We start from the raw sequence: 14,301 nt of genomic DNA on the forward strand, positions 1-14,301 counted from the left end.
GCTCTCTTTCCCTCTCTCAAATAAATAAATAAAATCACTTAAAAGAAAAAAATAGCATTTTGTTCTTGTTCCTTGGATGCAGTTTTTTTCCTCATCTAACAGTATAAATTATAGTTTTACAGTTTTGTACTCTCTACACAGTGAGTTTATTCCAATTTGCTTTTTTCTATTTGTTTGTCTCTACTTTTTTTTTTTTTTTTTTTTTTTTTACATTAGAGTCATTCTTTGGCTTTTTGCTCATATTTAGGGACTTGGATCTTTTTCAGAAACTACATGTGAGTTGGGCTTGTTTATGGTAGGCTTCTCTGCAGAATCACCTGATTGGGTTCAAATGAAACACCAATGTCAGCATCTTGAGGATGTTTTCACCTAATCTAGTTAGATTCCTCCTAGAATAATCTTCCTATCAAACAACTTTGATACAATATTCTAAGAGCAATTGTGGGAAGAGGGTATCACTTTCTGTCTGCACATGTTCTTTTATCCTCCTGTTTAGAGCAAAGTCCACTTCCAGTTGCACATGTAGTCGCCTACTCTGAGACTGTCAGGTTACCCTCGCCAGAGAAAGAATCCCTGATTGGGCTGAGGTGAAGGAGGAGGAGTCACCTGGCTAAGTGCAGGGCATCTTGAGTCCTGAATGCTTCTTACACAGGATTTCAGTAGTTCTTCTGCCTTCTAGTCACCCCTCTGATACACCAGAAGCTCTGAAACAAATTCCTAAATGTCTAGGAGTTCTGAGTTGCTTTTTGACTCTCCCAATTGCTAGGTTAGGCTTTAGATTTCTTAGATTTATTAGATGTCACTCTTTTTGGCTTCCAGCTCCAAAAATTGTTTTATCATCTCTATCATTCTCTCTTTTTATTTATGGTGTATACTTTCATTTTTCTTTAAATATCTTCAACAGGGATGCCTGGGTGGCTCAGTTGATTGGACGACTGCCTTTGGCTCAGGTCACGATCCCGGAGTTCCCGGATCAAGTCCTGCATCCGGCTCCCAGCTCCCCGGGGAGTCTGCTTCTCCCTCTGACCTTCTCCTCGCTCATGCTCTCGCTCACTGCCTCTTTCTTAAATAAATAAGTAAAATCTTTAAATAAATAAATAAATAAATAAATATCTTCAACAACATTTATGAGACTAAATTTGTTAGTTTTATTTTAGTGTTTTTTAAGATATTATTTATATGAGAGAGCAAGAGCACAAGCGGGAGTGAGGGACAGAGGGAGAGAGAGGGGGACAAGCAGACTTCCCACTGAGTGGAAAGCGCAAATTGAGACTTAATCCCAGAACCCTGAGATCATGACCCAACCTGAAGTCAGATGCTTAACTGATTGAGCTACCAGGCACCCCTTGTTTTAGGATTTTATGTTTAAACTTCCTTCTCATTTTTTGTGTCTCTTTCTCTGCAAGTCAGATATCATTTGCTTTTCTGTAATGTTTTTAAAATTTAGTATTCTATTTTTAATTTTCCATACAGTTAACACCATTTTTCTTAAAACATTCTTTACCTTATTTTTCTCCAACTTTAAAGAATCAAATGTGTAATGACATCTTTTGAGTTTCCCCTATTGGAATTGAGAAATTGGTACACCCCTCTCTCCACTACTCTCCTGTGGCCTTATGTTTTTTTCTTACTCCTTTTCTGATATTATTTAGATGTTTTGAGTGTTTGGAGCCAGATTATCATTCAGAATTTTTTACATTATGTGTCTTCCCTGTTAAGAGTAACTTTGAGGGGGCGCCTGGGTGGCTCAGCGGGTTAAAGCCTCTGCCTTCCACTCAGGTCATGATCCCGGGGTCCTGGGATTGAGTCCCGCATCGGGCTCTCTTCTCAGCAGGGAGCCTGCTTCCTCCTCTCTCTGCCTGCTTCTCTGCCTACTTGTGATCTCTATCAAATAAATAAATAAAATAAAATTAAAAAAAAAAGTAACTTTGACTTTTATTTTAGCTCAGTTCTCCAGAAAACAGAACCTAAGGTAAAGTTTGTGGAACTCGTGTTTTATCAGAGGGTTCAATCTCAGGGAGGCAAAAGTGAAGTAAAACAGGGAAGGAGGGAAGCAAATACAAGGTGGCAAGCTATGCTCAGCTTCCTGACTAATAGTTGCTTCCTTGGTTACACAGGACACCTTTGGAGAGGCCAAGGATGCTTCTGAATCTTGGACCCATCAGGGGGAAGAAGGGTGAACATTTATCTGCTTGCTCTTCCCTCTTTTCTCTTCATTGCTCAAAGTTCACTCCAAGGAGGTAACTCCTTCATACTTACAAGCTGTGACATGAGCCCCTACTGCCAGCTAATGGAAAAGGCCGAGCCTCCCTCAATGGATCTCCCTGGGCCAGTGCAGCTTCCATTGTAGCATGTATGATGGAGCCCATGCCAAAGCTAGCCTTTAACACCTGCCTGGGGAGACTGAGTCAGCTGGTGATGTTAGAAGACAAAATCCAGTTGGAGCAATCAGGATTTACTCTTGTAAGAATGGCAAGAGACTCTGACAGGTTTCCTTGGCCTGGGAAGCTGAGCAAGTGCTGAGACCAGGGAGGCAAGGGGTCAAAAGGGTCTGACAAGGGGCATAAATGAATGCATTACATTCATGTTTAGCTTTGTGACTATATTTATAATTCTCTAGGTTTATGTCTTCATTTGACTCATTCGAGTCCTCATTGCCCATTCTTATCTCGCAGTTGGCTAAAAAAATAGCTTAGAGAAATTATCTCCTGTAATTCAGCGTGGCAGCAGAGAAGTCTGAGATGAACATGATTTTCTGTGCTTTCCAGAAGCACAAAAACATCTTTTATTTCCTTCATAGATCTTAGTAGAACTTCTCTAGCCTTGTAATTAAAAAAAAAAAAAAAAAGTCAGTCTTGTCTAGATGTAGGTCTTTGTCATTTACTTCTCCCCAAAACATGACTATTTCTTTCTGTCTGTATCTATGGGCTTTTCTCTTTTTTTTTCCTCATCAGGAAAATGTTCTTCCCTTCATATATTTGATTCTCTCCCTTTTGTTGTTCTCTTCTTCTTGAATACCAACGATCTTTTCTCTTTTTTCCTGCTTTTATCTATTCCACCTACCTCTGACCTTTACCTCTTCACCAAGAGTATCTCAAGCAACCCTCATTATTAATTCACTATTCTAACAAAGTCCGGTCTTTATCACCAGAGGGGATTTTAATTCTGTGGTTGCATTATTTTTGTATCATTCCCTGTCCTTTATTTCAATCATAACATTCTATTGAATTTCCATTTCATCCTGTTTATATCTTTCTTCTCATACTTTATAGATGCATGTTTATAGAACATGCATAGCTTTTTGTACTTTATTAGGGATGCAAGTAGTCTCTTGAAGTTTTCTTTTGGGTCCTGTAATAGATCATTTTTATGCTTTTCCTTTCTGTCTTTATGATACTGTTTCATTCCTCTTGTTCTGAGCTTTCCCCCATAGGTTGCATGTTGAATTGTCTTCATCTTTTACTCACTTAATATAATAGTACTCAGACTTAAGTGTTTATCAACAGACAAAATGCATGTTTCTTTTGGTTCTGTTCCCTATCTACTCTTTTTTTAAACTTTTATTTATTTTTCTTAATTTAAATTCAGTTAGCCAACTTACAGTACATCATTAGTTTCAGATGTAGAGTTCAGTTAGCCCTGAGTTGTATATAACACCGAGTGCTCATCCCATCATGTGCCCTCCCTCCCTATCCGCTTAAATGTATGTCAGTTCTTATTTCAACTTCCATGTCTACTAGGCATTGAACGATTGAACTTCTGCTCTACTGGCTTTGCCAACCTTATTGTCTGATCTTCTGTTACTCTGAAATGATAAACACATGAAAAACACAAAATTCTCAGTTTACACTGCTCTTGGATTCATCCTCTTTCTGCCCCTATGTAAAATACTATATATTGGGACCATATATTTCTCAACATGCAGTCTTCTCCCTCCCTACCCAGCTGTTTCCTTGGAGCTTTCTATGGATGTAGTACAAGAGAGAGATAATGGAGATAAAGGGAGAAAGAGATAAAGAGGTAATTAATATAACCTAGCTGCTCCATAAGCAAGTAAAAAACAAAAACAAAAATAAAAATAAACAATTGGGATTACATTAAACCAAAATTTTTTTGGCACAGTAAAGGAAATCATCAATAAAACAAAAAAGACAACCTATTGAATAGAAGATATTTGCAAATGATACATCTCACAAAGGGTTAATATACAAAATATATAAAGAACTTATACAATTCAGCAAACAAACACAATCCAATTAAAAAATGAGCAGAGGGCAAAGGGGTGGAACTTTCCAAGATGGTGGAGGAGTAGGAGACCTTAGCTTTGTCTGGGTCCAGAAATTCAGCTAGATAGCTATCAAATTATTCTGAACACCTGTGAACTCAACCAGAGATCTAAGAAAAAATTTGCTGCAATTCTACAAATAGAAAAGCGACCACTTTCTTCAAGGTAGGAGGTGTGGAGAAGTGAATCCAAAGCCATATACTAAAAGATAAACTTTGGGGGAGGGAGCCTCTGTAAGCTGGCTACCAGAAAGTGATATAATGGCAGAGCCCAAATCGGAACTTTTAGAAGTTCTCCAGTGAGAACTTCCACTCCAGGGAGGGAAGTCCCTGCTTGAAGGGCACCCAGGTGGCAAAGTGGGGCTGAATCCTAGGTGGGACAGTGTGGTCTCAGGATCCCCAGGGTCACAGGAAGAATGGGGGTACCTGAGTGCAGGAAAGTTCCCAGGCATTGGAGGAAGCCGGCTCCAACCAGTGATCCCAGGAGAGGGCCTTCAGCTCTGTGTTGCCATAAACCTCGAACTACAAAACAGATGGGTGACTACAGTGGCCCAATAAGGAACAGATTCCCCCTTCTTCCCCCAGGAAGAACAGCCACTGTGCATGCTGCTGGAGTCTGAAAGATTTAGATACTCGAAGCTGAGTCTTGGGCCTGAGATAAAAATGCTCAGTCACAGACCAGGTGAACATAGAGTGCAGATGGAAACTAGGAAAATAGGAGTGATTGCTTTTTCCTGAAGGCATACCGAGGAGTTGGGGGCACAAGCTTTTGGCTCCACGGCTACAGATTGATAGGCCTCCATTTTCATTTTCACCTTCTAAAGCAGTGCAGAAAGCCTTCAGGGAACATAAGACACATAGAGTAATATGGAGCTGCTTACTTAGCCAGGCCCCTGGCAGAGTGGTGCAATTCCAACCAGGGCAAAGACACCTGAGAATCACCAAAACAGGTCCCTCTCCCAGGAATATCTGGTCAAGATCAAGTTTACCGATCACACAGAACTGTAAAACTCCAGCTCTAGGCTCTAATTGCTAGGATAAATTAGGCAGAAGAGAGAATTAAGGATAGAGAAGACAAGATGATGGAAAATAAAAATACTATTGGGTTTTCTTTTCATGATTCCTTAGCCTTTCCATTTTTTTCCTCTTTCCTTTTCAACCAATTTCTTATTTTATCAACTTTTTAAATCTTTTTAAATTTTCACTTCTAGAACTACATTCTATCCTTTCATTGTACTTAATTTTATTTTATATATATATATATTATTTTAATTATATATTATATATAATATATATATAATATATATATATATTATCTTTCTCTATCTCAAATAAATAAAATCTTTAAAAAATGGAAACTCTAACTACTAGAATAAATGAGGATAAATGAGGCAGAAGAGAGAATTAGTGATATAGAACACAAGATGATAGAAAATAAAGAAGCTGATAAAAAAGAGATAAACAACACTAGATCATGAGGGGAGAATTTGAGAGATTTGATACCATAAAGTGAAACAATATTAGACTAATTGGGATCCCAAAAGAAGGTAAAAGAGAGGGAGTGGCAGGTGATATACTGGAGCAATTTATAGCAGAGAACTTTCCTAATCAGGGAAAGGAAACAGGCATTTAAGTCCAAGAGGCATAAAGAACCCCCCTCAAAATCAATAAAAATAGGTCAACACTTCAATAGATAAAATTGAAGCTTACAAATCTTAGAGACAAAGAGAAAATCTTGAAAACAGCTCAGGACAAGAGGTTGGTAACCTATAAGGAGAGAAGCATTAGATTGGCAGCAGACTGATCCACAGAGACCTGGCAGGCCAGAAAAGACTGGCATGATATAGTCAGGGCACTATATGAGAAAAATATGCAGCCAAGAATACTTTATCCAGCAAGTCTGTTATTTAAAATAGAGGAGAGATTAAAAGTGTCCAGGACAAACAGAAACTAAAAGAATTTGTGATCAGGATGCCTGGGTGGCTCAGTCAGGCAAGTGTCTGCCTTCAGCTTAGGTCATGTTCCCAGGGTCCTGGGATTGAACACTGCATTGGGCTTATTGCTCAGTGGGAGCCTGCTTCTCCCTCTACTTGCCACTCCCCCTGCTTGTGTATGCACAATCTCTCCCTCTCTGACAAATAAATAAATATAATCTTAAAAAAATAAATAATGAAAAAAAGAATTTGTGATCACTAAACCAGCCCTACAAGAAATATTAAAGGGGAATCCTTTAAGCGAGGAGAGAACCCAAAAGTAACATAGACCAGAAAGGAACAGAGACAATATATAGAAACAGTGACTTTACAAGTAATACAGTGGCACTAAATTCATATCTTTCAATAGTGACTGAATGTAAATGGGTGAAATGCCCTAATCAGAAGATAGGGGTATCAGATTGTATAAAAAAAATAAGACCATCAATATGCTGTCTGCAAGAGACTCATTTTAGATCCAAAGACATCTCCAGATTGAAAGTTAGGGGTCGGTAAACCATTTATCATGCTAATGGACATTCAAAGATGACTGGGGTAGCAATCTTTATTTCAGACAAATTAGATTTTAAACCAAAGAATATAATAAGAGATGAGGAAGGACACCATATCATAATTAAAGGGTCTATCCAGCAAGAAGATCTAACAATTATAAATATTTATGACCCTAATGTTGGAGCAGCCAGTTATATAAACCAATTAATAACAAAATTAAAGAAACACATTGATAATAATACAATAATTATAGGAGAATTTAACATCCCACTCACCGCAATGGACAGATCATCTAAATAGAAGATCAACAAGGAAACGAGCTTTGAATGACATACTGGATCAGATGGACATCACAGATACATTCAGAGTATTCCACCCTAAAGCAAAAGAATACACATTCTTCTCAAGTGCACAAGGAACATTCTCCAGAATACATCACATATTGGATCAGAAATCAGGTCTCAACTGGTACTAAAAGATTAGGATCATTTCCTGCATGTTTTCAGACTATAATGCTTTGAAACTTGAACTCAGTCACAAAAGGAAACTTAGAAAGAACTCAAATACATGGAGGTTAAAGAATGTTCTAAAAAAGAATGAGCCTGGTGGTGGATATTAAGGAGGGCACATACTGCATGGAGCACTGGGTGTGGTGCATAAACAATGAATCTTGGAACACTGAAAAAAAATAAAATAAGTTAAAAAAAAAAGAATGAATGGATCAACCAGGAAATTAAATAAAAATCTAAAATATTCATGGAAACACATGAAAATGAAAATACACCTGTTCAAAATCTTTGGGATGCAGCAAAGGCAGTCCTACAAGGGAAGTATATAGCACTATAAGCCTTTCTCAAGAAACAAGAAAGGTCTCAAATACACAATCTAACCTTACACCTAAAGGAGCTGGAGAAAGAACAGGAAATAAATCCTAAATCAGCAGAAGAGAATTAATTAATAAAGATTAGAGCAGAAATCAATGAAATAGAAGCCAAAGAAGAGTAGAACAGATCAATGAAACAGAAACTGGTTCTTTAAAAGAATTAACAAAATTGATAAACCCCTGGCCAGACTTGTTAAAAAGAGAAGAAAAGGGCCCAAATAAATAAAATCATGAATGAAAGAGGAGAGATCAGGGGCGCCTGGGTGACTCAGTGCTTTAAGCCGATGCCTTCGGCTCAGGTCATGGTCCCAGGGTCCTGGAATCGAGCCCCGCATCAGGCTCTCTGCTCAGCAGGGAGCCTGCTTCCTCCTCTCTCTCTCTGCCTGCCTCTCTGCCTGCTTGTAATCTCTCTCTGACAAATAAATAAATAAATAATCTTTAAAAAAAAAAAAGAAAAAGAAAGAGGAGAGATCACAACCAACACCAAAGAAATACAAACAATTGTAAGAACTTTTATGAACAACTATATGCCAACAAGTTAGGCAATCTGGAAGAAATGGATGCATCCCTAGAGATGTACAACCTACCAAAATGAAATCAGGAAGAAATAGAAAACCAGACCCATAACCAGCAAGGAGCAGGTAATCAAAAATCTCCCAACAAACAAGAGCCCAGGGCCAGACGGCCTCTCAGGGGAATTCTACCAAACATTTAAAGAATCAATACCTATTCTTCTGAAGCTGTTTCAAACAAAAGAAATGGAAGGAAAACTTCCAAACTCTTTCTATGAGGCCAGCATTACCTTGATCCCAAAACCAGACAAAGACACCAAGAGAATTACAGACCAATATACCTGATGAACATGAATGCAAAAATTCTCACCAAGATATTAGCCAAAAGGATCCAGCAGTATATTAAAAAGATTATTTACCACAACAAAGTGGGATTTATTCTTGGGCTGCAAGGTGGTTCAACATTCACAAATTAATCAACATGATATACTACATTAATAAAAGAAAGGACAAGAAACACATGATTCTCTTAATAGATGAAGAAAAATCATTTGACAAAGTACACCATCCTTTCTTGATTAAAACTCTTCACAGTATTGGGATAGAGGGAACACACCTCAATATCATGAAAACCATATATAAAAACCCACATCAAATAACATTTTCAATGGGAAAAAAGTTAGAGTTTTTCTGCTAAGATCAGGAACATGGAAGGGATGTCCACTATTACCACTGTTGTTCAACATAGTACTAGAAGTCCTAGCCTCGGCAATTAGACAACGCAAAGAAATAAAAAGCAACCAAATCAGTGAAGAAAAAGCCAAACTCTCACTTTTTGCAGATGACATGATACTCTATGTGGAAAACCCAAAAGACTCCACCCCCAACTTGCTAGAATGCATAAAGGAATTCAGCAAGATAGCTATAGAAGACTCATGAAAAAAACTGAAGAAGACTCAAAGAAATGGAAACACTTTCCATGCTCATGGATTGAAAGAACAAATGTTGTTAAAAAGTCTATGCTACCTAGACCAATCTACATTCAATGCAATCCATATCAAATACCAACAACTCTTTTCACACAGCTGGAAAAAATAAATCCTAAAATTCATGTGGAACCAGAAAAGACTCAGAATAGCCAAAAAATGTTGAAAAACAAAACAAAACAAAACTGGTGACATCACAATTCTGGACTTCAAGCTCTACTACAAAGTTATAATCATCAAGACAGTATGCTACTGACACAAAAACAGACACATAGATCAGTGGAACAGAATAGAGAGCCCAGAAATGGACCCTCAACTCTATGGTCAACTAATCTTTGACAAAGCAGGAAAGAACTTATCAAACTCAACACCCAAAGAACAAATAATCCAATCAAGAAATAGGCAGAAGACATGAACAGACATTTCTCCAAAGAAGACATTCAAATGACCAACAGACACATGAAAAATGCTTAACGTCATTTGGCATGAGGGAAATACAGATCAGAACAACAATGAAATACCACCTCACACCAGTCAGAATGACTGCAATTAATGTCAGGCATTGAAAGATGTTGGCAAGGATGCAAAGAAAGGGGAACCCTCTTAAACTGTTGATGGGAATGCAAACTCGTGTAGCCACTCTGGAAAACAGTAAGGGAGTTCCTCAAAAATTTGAAAATAGAGCTACCCTATGACCCCGCAATTGCACTACTTGGTGCCCCTCCAAAAGATACATATGTGTATGTATGTATGCCCAAAGGAGCACCTGCACCTCAATGTTGATAGCAGCCATGTCCACAATAGCCAAACTACAGAATGAGCCCAGGTGTCAATCGACAGAAGAACAGATAAAGAAGAGGTACACACACACACACACACACATACACACACACACACACACACAGGAATATTATGCAGCCATCAAAAAATGAAATCTTGCTGTTTGCAACAAATTGGATGGAACTAGAGGGTATTATGTTAAGTGAAATAAGTCAATCAGAGAAAGACAATTATCACACAATCCCACAGATATGTGGAATTTGCAAAAACAAAACAGAGGATCCTAGGGGAAGATAAGAAAAAACAAAACAAAACAAAACTAGAGGGGGAGATAAACCATAAGAGACTCTTAATCATAGGAAACTGAGGGTTGCAGGAGGGAAGGGGAGTAAGGAGGTGGGGTTTTGGGGTGATGGACATTGAGGAGGGCATGTAATGTAATGAGCATGTAGCATTATTTATATAAGACTGATGAGTCACAGGCCTGTACCTCTGAAACCAGTAATACATTATATGTTAATTAATTCAATTTAAATAACAAAATGTTAAAAAAAAAAAAAAGGAAGGACATCTTGACACATGCTACAATGCAGATAAACCTTGAAGATATTATACTGAAGGAAATAAGCCAGTCATAAAAGGGCCATATGATTCCACATATAGGAGGTCCCTAGATTCATAAAGATAGAAAGCAAAATGGTGGTTTCCAAGGGCTGGATTGAAGGGCTAATAGATAGTTATTGTTCAATGAGTACAGTTTCCATTAGGGAGAAGAAAAACTCTGGAGATGGATTGTGTTGATGATGGAGCAACAATGTGACTGTAACTGAAATGATAAATCTTATGTATATTTTATTACAAGAAAAATTTTTTTAACAATTCTATAAATAAATAAATAAAATGAGCAGGGGCTCTGAATAGTCCTTTTTCCACAAAAGACATACAGATGGCTAACAGACATATGCAAAGATGCTCAACAGCACTAGCCAGGATGGAAATGCAAATCAAAATCACAATGAGTTATTACTCCACACCAGTCAGAATGGCTAGTATCAAAATGACAAGAAATGTCATCCTTTGGGAAGGATGTAGTGAAAAGGAAACCCTCATGCACTGTTGGTGGGAGTGTAAATTGGCACAACCACAATATGGAAGTTGCTCAAAATTAAAAACAACAATGACAACAGTCATATGATTCAGTAATTCTACTGCTGGGTATATACCAGAAGAAAATGAAAACATTAATTCAAAAAAAAATAAGCACCTCTATGTTTATTGCACCATTATTTACAATAGCAAAGATACAACAGAAGAGAGTGAAAATATGAAAGTGCCCATCAACAGAGGGATAGATAAAGTAGTGATATATATAATGAATATATTTGAATATATCTTCAGATATATGTTAAATACATGTATATCTGAAGATATATTCATATTAAGTATATATGAATATAAAATTCAATATATGTATAATATACATGTGTACAATATGTATGTGTATACACACACAATAGAATATTACTCAGCCATAAAAATGAAATTCTGCCATTCTCAATAACATGGATGGACCTAGAGCATATTATGCTAAGTGAAATAAGTCAGACAGAAATAGACAGATAGCACATAATTTCACTAATATGTGGAACCTAAAAAACAAATGAGCAAATAAAAAATAAACAACCAGACTCAGAAACTCATAAATACAGAGAACAAACTGGTGGTTACCAGAGGGGAGGGGGTTGTGGGGATGGGTAGGATAGGTGAAGAGGATTACGAGATACAAACTTCTAGTTATAAAATAAGTCATGAGGATATAAAGCACAGCATAGGGAATATAATTAGTAGTAATATAATACCTTTGTATAGTGACAGATGGTAATTACACTTATTGTTGTAAGCGTTTTGTATTGTATATAATTGTCACTATTTTATAGACCTGAAACTAATCACTTTTTTATAGACCTGAAACTAATATAATACTGGATGTCAGCTATACTTCAATTTTTAAAAAAAGAACTCTGGCTACCTCAAAAAGCAGTGCATATCTGGTAAAGTGATAACCACAAAATTTTTGCTTGGTGCACACCCTTGATCTGATGTGGGGCAAAGAGATAGATATGTATTTTTTTATATTTTCTCATATGATAAAACTTGACTATGCTTTGAAAGGTAGGAATTTCTTTATACAGTTCAAAATTCCCTTAAATTCAGGTGTTTTTATGTTCTCAGATCCAGTTTTGGCGGATATGTGGCATTTTCATCTCAGTTGCTTTTACATTATGAGTGAGAACTAAAGGCAGTTTCCCTTGCCAAAAACAAGAATCTGTCGAAATGTCAAAGTTTTGAGGAATTCACCATTAAATTACAGCTCTGCTCAATAACCACAGTAAACCAAAAGTCGCTAAAGCACAAGGGATTATCACTGAGAGTTAGCTCAGAACCAGGAGAGATTTGAGTCAAAGAGGATGAGCAGAGTGCAAAAATTGTGGTGGGGGAGTGCAAAAATTCTTAGTGCCTGAATAAAGAACTGAATATGCATTGCTTTGATTTTCTATACCATATTCATGCATACGCAAACCTATTTGGAAATAGAAAAGATTTTGAAGCCAAACAACCAGCTATTTTTTAAAACATATGACTTAATCAAATTGAGCCTGTTGTTTTCAATACAACAAAGTGTTTAAATCCAATCATTTAAAAATAAGAATTTATATACATGGTGAGGTTTGAGAATACAGTACTATATCAGTTCCTCAATCAAAGAAAATTGGTGCAAGTCTAGATTTGAAAACAGCCACTTTTCTTTAATTAGACTTCCTCTACATTTTTCTTAGCCTTTGTGTGTGTGTGAGTGTGTGTGTGTTTCCTTTTGACAGTTTAGAGCATCAAGGTCAGAATGTTAGGAATGAAACAGATAACAAAAAGAACATGCAGTAGAGGCTCAAAAGAAAATGTTTGTTCAATATTTGCAATTGACTAAAAGGGAAAAATATTGAAGTATGATTATCCAAGCATTCAAGGCACTAAGTAGATTAGAGGGTTTGCTGCTGCTTATGAAACTGAGACATTTCACAGAAACATCAAGATATTCTTTGCACTGTCTCATAGCAGCTTGTCATTCTACAGCTAATGTGAAAATATGGAATTGCAAGGTTTATGAAATATATATATATTTTTATTGATTCTATGCTTTCAAGTTCAGGATTACATTTTCCATCCAGGAATAAATAATTTACAGAATTAATTTTTCATTATAACTTTCTCACAGCTTGTGAATTAGAAATCTTCTGACACTAAATGTGAATGTAAATTGAACATATTTCTGTGTAGGAATTCTAGGGAGTAGTTAATCATAGCGCTGGGCTGTTTTAGAGTTGCCAAATATATCTGTGTAGTCAGTTTCAATATATTTGGACCTGAATTGTATAGAGAACCTTTAAGAGCAGAACTCAAACAGCCTTATTTGTTCTGGTAATGAATGAATCACTGTAATATATAAGCCTCCCAAACGAAAACTCATTAGCAGGGTTAGCTGCTAAACAATTATTTGCAGTGTATACCTCCCAGACAAATTAGTTAGCCTGGACTCAGAAGACCAAAGCTTGAAATTAGTCTGAGCCTAGTAGTAATAGGACTAAGAATTTTAATAAAAATAGAAGCCCCCATTGGTAATATTCATATTACGGCCGCTAACATTCAATGAAGTCTAATATGTTATTATTGAGACACGAATTAGAAGGTGACTTAATATGTCAAGGCAAATGATACTTCAACATTTAAGTATATTTGTTAGTGCTTATTAGGTAGCAGACATTGTTCTAGGTGCTATAGATTCATCAGTGAACAAAACAGACAAAAGTCCATGCTCATGTGCAGTTTACATTCTAGTGAGAGAAGAAAGGCTACAAACAAAAAAACATAATAAGTATGTATATTATATAGTACGTTAGAAAGTGGCAGATGATATAAAACAAAACACAGATGGGTTAAAAGGGATCAGGAGTGTTTCTAATTTTAGATGAGTAAGTCAAGGTGGGCTTTACTGGGAAGATGACAGCTGAGCTAAGTAAGATTTGAAAGAGGAGAGTGAGTGAACTGTGAATATAGTTGGGAGGAGAGCATCTTAGACAGAAAAGCTGGTGCAATAGCCCTGAAGCAGGAGCATGCCTGGAGATATGAGGACAGGAAGGCCAATGTGTCTGGAACAGAAGGAGCAAGTTAGGAAAATAGTAGTAGAAGGGATTTAGGTAGATTCATAAGTAATTATCTTACTTAGGCCCGATAAGTCAGGAGAAGGACATAAGCTTTAATTCTGACTTCTATTTTAACAACATTACCTTGGTTGCTATGTTGAAAAAGGACTATAA

Source organism: Mustela lutreola, chromosome 10 (genome assembly GCF_030435805.1).
Source record: "Mustela lutreola isolate mMusLut2 chromosome 10, mMusLut2.pri, whole genome shotgun sequence".
Taxonomy (NCBI): domain Eukaryota; kingdom Metazoa; phylum Chordata; class Mammalia; order Carnivora; family Mustelidae; genus Mustela; species Mustela lutreola.